Here is an 11033-nt window from a genome sequence, read left to right on the forward strand (position 1 = left end):
CATTCCTTCTTTTCATAAGCGCTGCACGCATCATGATCCTCCAGTAACTACTTGAGGTCAGTAATGGACTGTAAGAGGATGAATAAAGTGAAACTCAAACTAGGGTTGTGCACCGTTGCTTCACAGCCCTACCAGATAAGACCACAGATGCAGAACCACTTCCTCCAGAATACAAGCTTTCATCAAAGGTTTCAGCTGTCCCTTAGGTCAGGGGTCTCTAAACTTTTCGGCCAAAGGGCCACGTCAAATATCTGGCATGGTGTCGAGGACTGGGAAAAATATATTAAATATAAAATTTAAATAAATACATTAGAGATGGACCTTAGATGGATGGATGGATGAATGAATGAATGAATGAATGAATGAATGAGTGGGCTCAAATGTCCAGGATTTCTCCAAGCACCAACACAGCCCAAGAAATAAAGCATACACTTAAATGGACCCCCATTCCCCCACCCCATAAGCACAACTCTGGTTGTGTTTGGTCAACTGAGCCAGAGGCTCTGAGGGGATCAGAGGCTGGCCACAGGCCGGATAGAGGCTCTCCGCATCCGAGGTTTGGAGATCCCTGCCTTAGGTGATCCAACCACCCAAGGTACAGGTGTTTCCCAGTATCCACAGGGACAGGTTCCAGCTGCCACCACGGATACCAGAAACTGTGGATAGCAGTGAACCCTACAAAAAGCGGTTCACAAATCCTCTGCATCACGCAAACAACTTATCTGTCTCTGATTGCAGCCCTCCTGTGGCTATCTCCTGTGTCTGGCCGCCTCTGTGCTGTCTGCAAACACTAACAGAAAGTAGGAAGGACTAACAGGAAGCAGCTTGAAGAGATGAAAACAAGCGTGATAGGAGAATTTGTGAATCGCGGTTAAGTGTAACCACGGATAAGGGACTTGCAGATCGGGGGGCTGCTGTATTTTAATTTTTCACAAAGGTTCTTGATTCGCATCCATTTGTGCTTGTCAACTTGCCATGAACACTATGGGCTGCTGTGAAATTCTCCCCACAGAATGGAAGGGCATTGTGTCGTGTTGCTCATTTTGGAATACGGAGAACAGCCTTGGGCTAAATCGGTTTTATCAGTGTTTCCTTATTTATGAAATAAAGATTTTCAACTATTTCTTTGGTTTGTTTCCCCAGTTTCCTGGGTTTGTATAAACATGTCAGTCATCTTGGCTTCTGCTATTTTTGCTTTTCATGCGGCCATCAAGATAATGAAAAAGAGAAGGTTGTCCCCCGTTGCCGCTCAGCTCTGTTTTTTCAACATCCCATCCACAGGGCTTTGTAGTGGTAGGAAATTTAAACACTTTCATTGTCTGTTCTTTATAGTTCTGAGCCTTTTAAGCTAAGTTCTCCCTGGGCCTTTTGCAAAGGCAGTTCACATTAACACAAAACTAACAGACATGACTGCTCTGCATCGTAATAGCTACATTTACTAAGCAGCACTAGGATGAACTCCAACACATTTGTTCACTTGGGCAATTAAAGAAATAAGAGCTAAATAGGCAGCCCTGATAGTTAAGTGAATGTTTGCCATTTAAGAATTTCATACCACTGATCCCCAATCCAGCTCTCCATGTGTGTTGCTCACAGAGCATGGGAGCTGCACATCAGTGAACCCATGCACACATCACTTTGCATCAATGGAGCTGCCACTTCTGTTAAAATGTATCAGGGAACCCTCACTGTTGTGGATGCATCCTGGGTTCTAGTGGTTGGAAAACAGAAGACTGAATCTGGGCTATCTGAATCAGGGCTACTGCAAAGCTTGTCTTTGTATCATTCCTGATCTTTGTCCATTTCCATATATTTTGACCCCTAAGCTCTCATGTGTACAAGACATCTAAGTGCAGATGATGGAGAAACGTGCATACTGAATAAACGGCCTTCCTTCTCTATGAGCAGGTCACAACACTGTAAGATTCCAATCCTCATTGATAGTACTGATGAGGATCCGTACCTGAGTAAATCTTCATGCGGGAATCCTCATGTGAGGATCCAGGAAATCATAGACTTGGAGCAAACAAGTGGTGTAGCTAATGAAAGTGTAGCCTGGTGCAGAGGACAAAATGATGCCCTGGAAGTGACATCACAACCGAAGGCTTAGTTAAGGAGCCTGCTACCTGGGGTCAAAGATTTTGTAGCCCCTCCCACAAAGAAATCAATTTTAATTTATTCTGCAAATAAATAAATAAATAAATAAATAAATAAATAAATAAATAAATGTTTTCTGGTTTATTGGCCATGACTTTTGATAGAATACAGATATTCCAGTGCAGTTTGTTTCACTGCATTTAGCATTAAATTACCTTTCCAAAGATATATAACATGATAGCATTATTTGTCCATACCAAGGTTTTCGCAGTTTTGGCCATGAAGGCATTAGACCCAGCAGTGACCCTCCCATTAGATGAACTGGGCAAATGCCCCGAGTGCGGAACTTGTGCAACTCTAGGACTGCGTGGAAAGCCTTAATGAGGCTCTTGACGTGGGCGGAAATTGTGGTTATGGTTTTCCAGAATCATAGTTTAAGACTGCGGGGAAGCCTCAAACAGCTTCTCCTGTTGGTCCTGGAGTCGCACTTGACTGGTCATTTGCACTTCATTGTGGCTGTATATGAGAGTCCACTTTAAAACACACCCAATGTCTTCTTGGGAATGCAGATTACAGCAGAAAATAGTTATGGTGATGAAGAAAACATCTCTGCTGTTAGCAATCTTTTAAAGTCCTCTGACAAACTCTACGGTCCTAGCTCTAACGTTTTGAATTAACAGTAAGTGCTTCCTTCATGAACGAAAAATGTGCTACACTACAGCAAAGCTGAAGAGAACATCGCATTCAAATATAAATAAAAGTCTGATCTCTGCAGTCACTGGTCACTCTGTCTAGCACTTGTGCTTTGGATTTCTCCCAATCTGACAGCTTAGGGTCACGAGGCTTGAATACTACTGAATTTCCTGTCAGTCTAGTCTACATGTCTAGCAATCCTGTCAGAATTGCTAAGTGCAGTTTTCTTGTGCAGCTGAAACTTTTCAGTTTAAAACAAAACAAAGATGGGTACCACACAATCCACAAAGTGGATGGCTACCTAGAAGTAAGTCTGCATGAGTTCCATGGGACTTACTCCCATGTAAGCATGTACTGAACTGCAGCCTAAGGCAGTCCAACTGAACTCACTAAGACTGACTTATGAGTAAATAGACATTGAACGCTGGTAAATGTAGGACATTAAATGAATGAACAGTGAAGAGAGAGCGGATGGATATTTCAATGAAAAAATGTTACTTTAGATAAATGTAAGCATGATTTCGAAATAGAATTTCCAGGTTTAGAGGTGGTTTACTGGGGATTTTAAGAAAAGGGTGTCTACCATGCTCACAGTGTACCTGTGAGCTTCCAGAGGCACTTGACTGACAAGCAGTGGAAATGAAGCGGTGGGCTAGATGGATTACTTCTGCCCCGATTGCACAAGATAAGTCTTATGTTCTCAAGATAAAGCCCTTCCAACAGTTCCACATGAAGCTAGATGGAGACTGAGGCCAGGATCGGTATTGCAGTATGCCAGCATGTTGCATCTGATTTCATTATGGATGAACTAAATAGAATCTTATTTTTCAATCTGCATCTTAATACATTTTCAACCCTGTTGACAGATTCACTATTTCATATTCCTCTACCTTGACAACCCGGCTGCATTCCATAATTTGTTCTGTCTCTCAACTGCCTTGGTACTTTGTGGGGGGGGGGGCGGCGATGACTATGGGGTTACCTAATGTGACTAGCACAAACTCCAGTTAGAGCCTCGGAGACAAAGTTCCAGCAAGCTGAGACAGAGCTTCTAGAGAGAGCTGGAACATGTGAATGCACACTTCCTGCAAGCATGGAGCAATAATGAAGGGTCAGAATCAGACCCCAGCATCAGTACAGATGAAATTCAAGAAGATCTGGTTGTAGCAAATGAATCAGTCCACTTGGTTTGCTAAGCCAGGGGTGTCAAACTCGTTTCATACAGAGGGCCAAATAGCATTCATGATGCCTGCTAGTCATTGTTCATCACTAGTCACTAGTCATTGATCACTAGTCATCACTGCTAAAAGTGATGTCATTAGGCAGGAAGTGATGTCATTTAACAGGTCTTAAGCAAAAATAAGCTCTCACTTAAGAACTCATTCACTGCAAATGACAGAAAATACGCAAATCTTGATCATAAGAACATAAGAACAGCCCCCATATTTCAAGGTATGGGACAGCCCAATTTTCATGTGGGCTGCCCTTTCAGCAGTAACTCCTTAGCACTGCTCAGCAGCAGAAAGCCTGAGGGCCAGATAAAAAGCATCTGTGGGCCACATCAGGCCCCCATGCCTTGTGTTTGACACCCCTGTGCTAAGCCATAGCCAACTAAGGAATTGCCTAGACCGCAGCAGAAATAGGAGTAGCCGGGAAGTGATCCATGCAACAGACAAACCTCTATGGGAGTGAAAGGCAGAAGCAATAGGAAACAGTCAAGTTTCCTATTGCTCAGGAACTTTTTACAGGGATCAAGTGTTAGCAGGCATTAATTGTAGTCCTTAACGGTAGAGATATCCATGCTTCTACAGGATGGTGTCCTCAGTATTGACCCAACATTCTGAATCCAGTGTCAGCCAGTTTGAACACCTCCTATCATCTGTAGGGTAGCGGGGGGGGGCAGGAACCTGGGGTCGGGTGATTTGAAGATGTCTCCATGTCATAGCATCTCTCCTGCACCTGTACAGACACCCTTTCTCTATGCATCTGCTGCTCTGGCCCAGGAAACTGCTCCATTTGGAGTTGCATGGGAACCAGGGTGGGTGGGAAGGCCCATTTCATGGCACATCTGCACACTGAAAGGTAGGAGCTGTCACCCCCCCCCCATGGAATTGGTGGGAAACTGCCACTTTGCTGTAGGGGGGGAGGTAATAGATCCCCCCGGCCCCAGTCTAGCTATGCTTCTGTCTATCATCTTCTCTATCTGCAGTTCTACTAGGTTACAATAGCAACAGCCCTGGGCCCTAGTGTTACTCACTCATAGTTTGTCAAATCAGATCTGAACCAGCTGATTGAACCAATGGACTGACCTGATCTAATGGGGCAGTCAATAGACTGACCTGTCAATGGACTGACCTGATCTAATGGGGCAGTTGTGACTTCTTTTCCCCAGAAAAACACTGAACCTATGAGTTCCACCAACACCCAATATTATCTCCAGCTCAAACTAGACAGGAGCAGATGAAGGAGGATAGTTCCTCTGTCTAAATTTTATCCCCACTGCCCAACTGATGGATTCTGATAATGTAATAGTTCTATTGTGAAGTTACATGAATGTTACATGAGTGTTCAGACACATTGTGGTCACTACTCATTGACTTTTTGGTTCCTTTAAACACTGAAAGTTTTCAAGAATGGGGTGAATGCATAATTCATCTGAATTCATGATGGAGCATTCCTTCAAGGTCATGTTCCAGGTTTTTAAAAAAGAAAAAAAATCAACTCACACTGAACTCCATTGCATAACTACCATGTATAAAATTAGCAGTATGTTCTAATCATTCCAGCTTTCAGGTTTTCCTTTGACATATTTTCCAGATGAATGAAACGAGGGTTGCTGCCAAACTCTGTTTAAAGTCAGGGTGCAACCTGCAGTTCTATAAACACTGAGGTTTTTGGAAATGACAGACTTAAAAGAACTTTAATTGGCTTTCATCAGAGCTGCTGTGCTTTCAATTAATGTGTTTTCTTGCTTTCAACCAGGATGTGCGTCCTTGATATGGAAACCGTATGGATGAGAAAGCTATCAGGTAATAGGCTTTAATAATACAAAAATCTTTATGCACTGTAACTACTCACAGAAAATATAGGTGCAAAAACTATCCAGGAGATGAAATCAGAGTGAATAATTTGAAAAATAGATATGCCAGCAAAGTTTGTCCAACTCGGGAACAGTGGCATAGCTAGAGGGGGTGCAAATGATTAAGTTTTGCAGGGATCCTCACCGCAGCACCTCCCCTTTCCCCTTGGAGCAAAAGCCTCAATTGTGCTCTAGCAGCCTGGAATGGCTCAGAAGGGAAAGGGGAGGTGCTGTTTGCACACTGCGGTGAGGATCCCTGCAAAACTTAGGGCTTTGCACCCCTTCTAACTACACCACTCCTCAGAAACAAACTATAGGGGTTTATTAAAGCTGACCTCAAAGAAGTGGCAAATGTTACCTGCATTACAATCCAAGCAGCAAAAAAATTTGCCTATTTCTTCCCTCCCTGTTTAATGTTATTCAACTCCATGTGACCATTACAGTAAATAGAGAAGGTACTGAGATACAGCAGGAGGATCTCAATACAGAGGAGTGGAGCAGGAAGAAAGTGAACCCCACTGAAAAGCCCATTGTAGGCAGGTTCTTCTCCCCATGCTTAGTTTTTCCCACAGTAACATATGAATTCTGCTCCCTTTTATGTAATAGGGTTATATCAAATTGGGTTGATTTAGAACTAGGGGGGCAAAGATGGAGGGTAAGGAGAGGAAGACCACCCTAAAGGTTGTCCATCAGGGGGTTGGCTGTCCCATTTCTGTACTTGCAGCCTCTGAATTGTGCCCCCATCTATGTAACGGAACACCTTTTCTGCATTGGGGGAGGGGTAGCTGGGTTATTTTCACAGATCTTGGATTGGCTCTTAGATACTCTGCATTTTTGCTTTCCAGAAGATTTCAGAGTTACTCCAGGGTGAAACAGCTCAACAGCAACTGTTACCCTGCGCATGCCAGATCTCATCTGATCTCGGAAGCTAAGCAGGCTCAGGCCTGGTTAGTACTTGGATGGGAGACCGCCTGGGAATCCTGGGTGCTGTAGGCTTATACCATAGTCTTTCGAGACTGAAGGTTGCCAACCATGTCTCCTGAAAAGCAGCAAATAATAAAAACCTAAACAAATCTCCATTTGGGCAGTGAAGTTGCAACACGAATCTGATGCTTGAGAGGAGCTGCCCTCAAGAGGGATGACAGATACCCTCTTGTCAATTTAGGCAGTCCTATGCAAGCAACCTTGGCCCAGCCTTTCCCCCATTTGGAAGATTATGTGAATATTATATTGCCCTTTGAATTCAGGCTTCACTGTGTATTCAGTATCAGACATTTAGCTGCAAGTTGAAAGAGCCCCATCAGCAGAAACAATTACTATAAACTTCTTCCTCTCTCTTAGGATCATTATTATGCCTTTGTTTTGCTTCAATGCTACAGGAACTCTTAATTGACTTTTAATTAAGTGGTGCACTGGTTACAAATGAATACTCTTTAACCGTCCTGCATACCCTCAGGATTTTCGCATGATGGTTAACCCATTTTAATCTCTGCTTTGACAGTCTGTGAGATTGTAAAAGTTCAGTGTGGAAAAGTGAAGCTTTTCAAGCTTTTCAACCAGGCAAGTGGTTCCAAATAAGACTGCCTTATTGAGGGTGGCACATGGTCAATTCACTGTGCTTAAATGCAACACATAGCCGATGATCACAAATGATACTGGGAGCAGGAACTTGAGGCACTGTGTGAAAGCATTCCTAGGGAGGGACTGGAAGGACAGAGATCCAGAGGCACATGGGCCAGTCTTGTAAGCAGAGCTGGCCCAGCAGTTCCTTCCTGCTTCATCTCAAAGGCGCCACCGAGAGGCTGGAGCCAGTGAGGTCAGGGCAACACCGATGTGTCCCAGTGATGCTTCATTCTCAATGCAACATGTAGGGCTGAGGAGTTAATCTTGGCTATGATATAGACAAGGGTGAGACACGTAATTTTTAATATTTCGTTTCATTGTTGACTCACAAAAATGTATATCTTTTGGCCCAGTCCTAATGAGGTCCTGTGCCATTGGATTGCATGTTCCACTTGAGTGCACTGATGCAAAAGTGTTATAAAGTGCTTTGAAACAGTGCAAGGCCCAGGTAGGAAGGCTGGAGCCTTTGTGCATGTGCTGGCAGAATGACAGAGGCCTACGAGAACAGGTGAGTCCATTGCAGGGGTGGGGGAAGGCGGGGAAAGGGCACAGAAGGGGTTGAATAGGGCAAAGGAAGGCAGAATGGGGTGACAATGGGGGTGGGGTGGGCAGATTGGGTCCAGGATTGAGGCAGTATTGGCGGCACCATCACATGCTGTATCTAACCCCCCCCTTTTCGAATCTGAACTGCGTGCATGGATCAATGCGGACATGTGCTAGTGATATCGGTGGCGCAGGTTCATAGTCAGGGAATTAGAGGGCAGGTCCTCTCCTGGATTGAGACCTGGTTGATGATCAGGAAACAGAGTGGGTGTCCGTTGGCAATTTTCACAATGAAGAGAAGTGAAAAGCGGTGTGCCCCAAGGATCTGTCCTGGGACTGGTGCTTTTCAACCTCTTTATAAATGACCTAGAGACAGGGTTGAGCAGTGAGGTGGCAAAGTTTGCAGACGACACCAAACATTTCCGAGTGGTGAAGACCAGACATTATTGTGAGGAGCTCCAGAAGGATCTCTCCAAACTGGCAGAATGGGCAACAAAATGGCAGATTCGTTTCAATGTCAGTAAGTGTAAAGTCTTGCACATTGAGGCAAAAAATCAAAATTTCACATATAGGCTGATGGGTTTTGAGCTGTCTGTGACAGATCAGGAGAGAGATCTTGGGGTGGTGGTGGACAGGTCGATGAAAGTGTCGACCCAGTGTGTGGCGGCAGTAAAGAAGGTCAATTCGATGCTTGGGATCATTAGAAAAGGTATTGAAACCAAAACGGCTCATATTATAATGCTGTTGTACAAATCGATGGTAAGGCCGTACATGGAGTATTGTGTCCAGTTCTGGTCGCCACATCTCAAAAAAGACATAGTGGAAATGGAAAAGGTGCAAAAGAGAGCGACTAAGATGATTACGGGGCTGGGGCACCTTCCTTATGAGGAAAGGCTACGCGTTTGGGCCTCTTCAGCCTAGAAAAGAGGCGCCTGAGGGGGAACATGATTGAGACATACAAAATTATGCATGGGAAGGATAAAGTGGATAGAGAGATGCTCTTTACACTCTCACATAATACCAGAACCAGGGGACATCCACTAAAATTGAGTGTTGGGAGGTTTAGGACAGACAAAAGAAAATATTTCTTTACTCAGCGTGTGGTTGGTCTGTGGAACTCCTTGCCGCAGGATGTGGTGACGGCATCTGGCCTGGATGCCTTTAAAAGGGGATTGGACAAGTTTCTGGAGGAAAAATCCATTATGGGTTACAAGCCATGATGTGTATGTGCAACCTCCTGATTTTAGAAATGGGCTATGTCAAAATGCCAATGCAAGGTAGGGCACCAGGATGCAGGTCTCTTGTTATCTGGTGTGCTCCCTGGGGCATTTGGTGGGCCGCTGTGAGATACAGGAAGCTGGACTAGATGGGCCTATGGCCTGATCCAGTGGGGCTGTTCTTATGTGCTGATCTCTCTGACTCCATTATCTCTAGCTCCATGATCAAAATAGATTTGAAGATGCCTCCTGGAAGTTGCGGCTTCAGCAGCTTGGTTTTTATGTACAGAATCAGTCAAGCCTAAGTGTCTGTTCCTTTACTGCATTGCAGGTAAAACATTCAACAAAGGGAGCTTTTACTGGGATCCATCTGCTTGGTGAGAAAAACTTCAGTCTTTGAACATCTTACTACTGTGAAGTTCTTAAAGGCACAGAGTGGCCCTGCCAGAAAAAAATGGTGTCAACCCTGTTGCAGCCCCTGCAATATTTCATTCCTCTGCTGTGCACCTATCATTAGTCTGAAACCTGCAACCTAACCTTTCTAGTGTTTCCCTGGCTCTAAAAAAGACATGTGGTAGCTGAGAACAGAGCCAGAAGATGTGCTTTGATATTTTGTGCCTTGCACAGCGCATGAATATTGAAAAATTAAATGAAGTCACTTTTGCTATTCAAGTGCATCTCATGATGAGGTATGCATGAATAATCTCATGCGCACAGGCTGGATGGATTAAAGATTAATGGTGACATAAAATTAACACCTAGCTTGCTGTCCCTGTTATTGCTAGGAAATGTAACTCGGTGATAGGCCCTCCAGAGAATGTAATCTGTCAGGTGATCAATGCCTGGAAAAAAAAATCAGATAGCATATATAGATGTTACTGTCAACAAAGGCTGTCAATTGGGTGACCATATGCCACCCTAAAGGCTACGGGGCAGTATTCCATATCTTTAACTGTTGAGGCCACTGTTATGGATGCAGAACCATCAGAGCACTGGATGGAATACCGTTAACAAAAAGAGGTCCCTGACCAGAAGGAGCATACAGTCTAAAAATGTTTTGTGGAAGATGGAATGTTGGCAGTTATGGGTGAGGAAAGTAGTCCTTGGGTCAGGGGAAAGGATTTGCCTCTGGCGGTGGATTTAGGAGTACAATTAAAAGGAAGCAAATTGTTTGGTCGATGCCATTATAATAGGCCTGCTTTTTTGCAATTTAACTTTCAGTGTATTGTGGAGCAGAACTTTGAATTTTTTCCCCTTCAAATCTCCTTTTAAGCAGTGCTCCTGAAATTACTGTGCACCACCCATGAACTCCGGAGGGTCATTTGAACATGTCTGATAAGGAGTGAGACCACTGGCCCATGTAGCCCAGCTTTGTCTGCTCTGATTGGCAAGAGCTCTCTATGTTTCAGGTTTTTTCAGTCCTGCTATTTGCAACCAATTTAAGTGATGATGCTGAGAACTGAACTCAGCGCTGTCTTTCCTAGCAAGGTTGGCTCTTCCATGAGCTCTTTCCATGAAAGCCCCCATTCCCCCTCAATTCCCACTGAGGGAAGGATAGGACAAAACAACCCAAAGCTTGTGAACAACACCCAGGGCTGGCCCATCTGTGAGGCCAACTGAACAGTCACCAGATTGGTGAGGATGCCCAACTCTGTCCACCTAGGACCAAATCCTATCCAACTCTCCAGTCCTGGTGTAGCCATGCCAATGGGGCGTGCGCTGCATCCTGTGGTGGGAGGGTAGTTCTGGAGGCCTCCACAAGGTAAGGGAACTTTTGTTCC

General features: G+C 44.4%; 1 pseudogene; it reads left to right on the forward strand.

The window, feature by feature from the left end:
- The first annotated feature begins 6746 nt into the window (after positions 1-6746).
- On the forward strand, positions 6747-6864 carry LOC136646503 (5S ribosomal RNA; annotated as a pseudogene).
- Positions 6865-11033: the final 4169 nt, after the last annotated feature.

This window comes from Tiliqua scincoides, chromosome 3 (assembly GCF_035046505.1).
Source record: "Tiliqua scincoides isolate rTilSci1 chromosome 3, rTilSci1.hap2, whole genome shotgun sequence".
Classification (NCBI taxonomy): domain Eukaryota; kingdom Metazoa; phylum Chordata; class Lepidosauria; order Squamata; family Scincidae; genus Tiliqua; species Tiliqua scincoides.